Source organism: Orcinus orca, chromosome 17 (genome assembly GCF_937001465.1).
Source record: "Orcinus orca chromosome 17, mOrcOrc1.1, whole genome shotgun sequence".
In the NCBI taxonomy this organism is placed as follows: Eukaryota; Metazoa; Chordata; class Mammalia; order Artiodactyla; family Delphinidae; genus Orcinus; species Orcinus orca.
The window spans coordinates 7,111,656-7,116,818 of NC_064575.1; the positions used below are offsets into that span (position 1 = coordinate 7,111,656).

Below are 5,163 nucleotides of genomic sequence, written 5' to 3' on the forward strand. Positions count from 1 at the left end.
TCTCACGACAGTCTGCAGTCCCTGGGAGTGGCTGCAACGTGGCAGGTAAAGGGGGCGAGTGGCTTGGGCACCTGCACCCCACTGAGGAAGCCAGGACCCTTCACATCTGCAGTGGCCGCGTGTAGGAGAGACGGGCAAGGCCACACATGTGAGAAGCAAGCACAGGCTGGCAGTGGACACAGGACTCCTTCCCGCTGCAGGACAGCAGGGGCCAGGGCCCGAGGCTGCACTCCTCTAGGGCGCAGATCAGGTTTTGCTGCAGGACTGGCTCGGTTTGCTGGTTCCAAGGACTCAGTTCAGCCGTCTTCTACCCTCAGACAAACTGCGACAGGTTGGGGACCTTGATGTTGAGATCGCCAACATTGATAATCCGAGGCATCTCCAGCAGGCCGATGTTTTTCACGGTGGACACGGCCCGGGCGGGTGCTGCTGAAGGACAACCCTCGGACTTCTCCAGCCTGTTCTGGGCTTCAGTCTGAGCCACGATTTCATTCATGTTTATTTCCAACACCATCCTACCCATCACCACCTCCTGAAGAATGTAGTGCACCTTATCCATATGGAAGATCAAATCCAATTCACAAAGATTTTCGAAACACTTGTCCAGAGTCTCCACAAAATCCTGGATGAGGTCTAAGATCCCAAGTTCACTCTCTGATGAATCCCCACAAAATACAAAGTAGAGGGTAGCAAAACGCCAATAAATCAGTTTGTAGTCAGACCCACCAATCAAACTTCCACCCCCCAAGAAGTTACAGACGTTGTCATCCCGTTTGAGAGCCAGATGGAAGATCTCTCGAATAACCTGCTGTTGAATTTCTTCTGGGAAACGCTGGTAGAAGCAGACAAGCCACGTGGCTTCCCGTGGTTATTGAAAACCAGGATTGCCTGAATCATCTTTGCCCGCCACACTCCTTTCACCACCAGCTGCTTTCAGAGAGCCTCTCCTTCCACTACAACCTGGCCATACTTATATGGAACTATTTCTGGGTTTTTATTCTATTTTATTAATATGTGTGTATACGTATATATGTGTGTGTATAAATTTAATTTAATTAGTTGTTATTGGGCTGTTCATTGGATGAGTTGGAGTAGTTTATATACTTTTCACAGAATTAATCTATCTCATCTCAACTGTCAAATTTATGTGTCTAGGGTTGCTCAGCGTATTCTCTTATTCTTTCGATGTATGCAAACTCTGTAGTGTGATCTTTTGTTTCAAACTGATAATAGAAATTTCTCTCCTCTCTTTTTATTTGTCAGTCTTGCTGGAGTTTTGTCTATTTTATTGATCTTTTCAAATAAAAACTTATGTTTCATTGACTTTTCTATTGTGTGTCTGTTTTCAATTTTATTGATTTTTGCTTTTTCCTCCTCGACTATGAGTTTATTTTGCTCTTCATCTTCTAAGTTCTTGAAGTGAGAGCTTAGATTATTGATCTGGGACTTCTCCTTTTTCGTCTGTAAGCATTTAGGGCTACAGATTTTCATCTAAGCACTGCTTTAACAGCATCCCACAATTTTTGATGTTTTGCTTTCATGTTCACTAAGTTCAATGTATTTGTTATTTGTCTCAAGACTTCTTCCTTGACCAACAGATTACTTATGTGTGCTGTTTTAGCTGCCAGGTGTTTGGGGATTCTCCTGATCTCTTCCTGTTCTTGATTTCTAGTGTTATTCCATTGTGGTTAGAGAGAACACTCCATGTGATTTCAATTCCTTTAAATTTGTCAAGATTTGTTTTATGGCCCAGGAAAATATTTATTTTGGCATATGTTCCATGGATGCATGAAAATAACGTATACTCTGCTGTTGGCAGGTAGAGTGCTTTATGAATATTGATTAGATCCTTTTGGTTGATGGTCTTGTTGAGCTCTGTCCTTGAGGATTTTCTGTCTAGCTGTTTTGTCAGTTGTTGAGATGGGGTTTTGAAGTCTTCGGCTGTAACTGTGGATTTGTCTCTCTCCTTTCAGTTCTATCAGATTTTGCTTCACAGCTTTGCAGCTTGGCTTTTTGGTGCATACAAATTTAGGATTCCTGTGTCTTCCTAGTCGATTGACTCTCTGTCTCCAGTGGTTTTCTTTGCCTTGAAGTCCACTGAATCTGATATTAATATAGCCACTCCTGCTTTCTTTTGATTAGTGTTTGTGTAGTGTATCTCAGTTCATCATTTCACTTTCAACCTACACATATCATTATAGTTGAAGCAAGTTTCTTGTGGATAGCCAATAGTTAGGTCATGTTTTCTTTTTGTTTTTTAAATCTATTATGCCAACCTCTATCTTTTAATTCAATATATTCAGACTATTTACATTTTCTGTAATTAGTGATAGGTCGAGACTTAATTATGCCATTTTATTTTTTTTCTGTTTGCTGTCTCTGTTTTTCATTTGTTCCTTTTTTTTTTCTATCTTCTTGTCAGTTCCTTAAACTTTCTTTAGAATTCCATTTTGATTTATCCATGTTTTTAAGTGTATCTATTTCCATAACTATATTAGTAGTTACTTTGCATATTATACTATATTAGCATAACTTACAGTCTACTAATGTCGACATTTTATGTGTTTGAGTAAAGTATAGAAACCTTACTTCCCTTTATGTCCATTTACCCTTCCCCATGTATAACATAATTAGCTTTAATTTTTCTTCTACATAAACAGAGGACCACATTACACAGTTATAATAATTTTTGCTTCAAACATTAAATATAATTATAAAAATGCAAAAGAAGAAGGAAAGTCTTATATTTACTCACGTTTTTATTCTTCTCTTCTGCTTTCTTCCTTCTGGTGTTGCAAAATTCCTTCTTTTATCATTTCCTTTCTGTTTAGAGGACTTCTTTTAGTCATTCTTTCACAGTAGGTCTACAAGCAATGAATTCTCTTAGTTTTCCTTTCAATCTGAGAATGTCTTAATTTCTTCTTCATTCCTGAAAATATTTTCTCTGGATATAGAATTCTGGGTTGACTTATTTCAGCACTTGAAAAATGCTATGCTGCTTCTTTCTGGCCTCCATGGTTTCTGATATCGTTCAAATTGTTTCCTGTGTTTCTCTCTGACTGCCTTCAAGATTTTCTTCTTTGTCTTTACTTTTCAGAAGTTTAACTATGATGTGTCTTTAGATTTATCCTTTTGGGGTTCACTCAGCTTTTTGAATCTGTAAGTTTATGTCTTCTGACAAATTTGGAGAAATTTAATCCATTATTTCTTTGAATTCTCTTTCTCCTCTCCTCTGGGACACTGATGACATGAACGTTAGATTTTCTGTTATAGCCCGCAGGTCCCTGAAGCTCTGTTCACTTCTATTTTCAGTCTATTTTCTCTCTCTCCTATTGCTCTATCGTCGCATACACTTTTTCTTCTGTTAGACTATCCATTGACTTTATTTTTTGGTTTTTCAGTTCTAGAATTTCCACTTGATTCTTCTTTATATCTTCTGTTTCTTGCTGATAATGTCTATTTTTCCTTTGTTTTGATGGTGTTCACAATTACCTGTGGAAGCTTTTTAATGAAGGCTGCTTTAAAATCCTTGTTAGATAATTCTAACATCTGTGTTATTTCAGTGTTGACACTTCAGTGTTCAGTGTTGTTATTTCTAATGTCTTTCTTCATTCAAATTTAGATTTTCCAGGTTATTAGTATAACAAGTGATTTTCTTTTGAAATCTGGACATTTCACATGCTGTGAGACTCTGGGTCTTATATAAGCCTTGTATTTTAGCAAGCTCCCCCTGACATAACTCCAGTTGGGGAACAACTCCACCTTGTTCCTGCCAAGTGAAATTAGATGCAGATTCTCCATTAGGATTCTGTTGACAACTTGAAGGGTGAGGGTCCTTGTTAATGATGGGTCCCCACTGACACTGGGAGGAGGGTTGGCCTCATATTCTCTGAGAGGTGATTAAAGACCTGACCCTCCTCTAGGCTTTCTCTGACACCAGGTCACCAGGTGTAGATGAATTCCAGGCTCCCATGTCATTTTCACCAACACCACAGGCTCCTCATTACCACTCAGTATGGACAAAGATCCTGTTTCCCCCCTCAGCCTCTGACACAACAATGGCAGGTGGTTTGGGGTACCTTGTTACACACCTAGACTCTCCACTCCAGTTTGGATGATGGGTAAGACTTGGCCACAGCTTCTCCTGTGGTGCTTGGCTGGAGTAGAACAGTTATTATTTAAGTTTCTGTCTTGCTAGGTAGCCCTTTTCCTGGCCTTTTGGCTAGAGAGAGCATGCTTTTCTTGTTTTCTGTTTGTTTTTTCATCTGCTCCCATTGGCATTGTTAGGATGCTAGCTTCCCCAGTCCCAGTGTGGGATAGATGAGTCAGAAAGAAAAGGTCAGGGAACTCAGCATTCTTTGGGTCCTAAGCTCCCTATCCAGTCTGCCTTCTTCTCTCCACTTTTCAGAGCCTTCTTATGTTTTTCAGTATATAATATCCAGGGATTTTAGATGTATTGTACTCAGTGGGAGGAATATGGAAAGTATGTTTACTCCATCTGTTTTCCTCAATGTCCTTACCTCTTGCAGCAACTGTTCTCACTAAAAGACTAGTAGCCTTAATCAAGCTTATTTTCTCTGGACACATTTCTTCATCTGCTGCAATCACACACAATTAAATTAATTCAACATTGGTAAATGGTTTTCCTTGCTTGGATAACAAAATGAGCATTTACTTTGACTTCAGCCTTATTTCAATATTTTAAATTTTTTAAAGAAACTTTGTTTCGATGAGATATTCCATTTTAAAATGTCCAGTTTTTCTAAAAATTGCTTTTCTGTGCATAGGGCTATTATAAAGAGTTCCTAATCTAATAATATTGATGTATATAGTATTAGTTTAGCACAGCTACAGTGTCACTGAATAATAAACGCAATGCTTTGCCATCTAATTTGATAACAAATAATTCACCCCCCACTCTTTCTTAAAAGTACAACATTCAAACACAACTCTTCTTTCCTTATTTTGGCATGTTGAGTATGCACTGTTAATAAAAAAATAAATAATTAAATGCTATGTCACAGTAATGAGCATGACATTCAAAATGCTGTTAAGTTATAATTGGATTGCAGTAATTTGTAGTACAACAAGTAGCAACGAAAAGCAAGCCTTGTCACAACTAGTCAGTGCTGTTGTTATAGTGTGAAAGCATCATAGACAGTA

The 5,163-nt window shown here is 38.5% G+C and overlaps 1 pseudogene; it reads right to left on the minus strand.

Annotated features, from left to right (window-relative positions):
- Positions 1-251: 251 nt before the first annotated feature.
- Positions 252-903, minus strand: LOC101276102 (AP-3 complex subunit sigma-2-like; annotated as a pseudogene).
- Between the last annotated feature and the right edge of the window lie 4,260 nt (positions 904-5,163).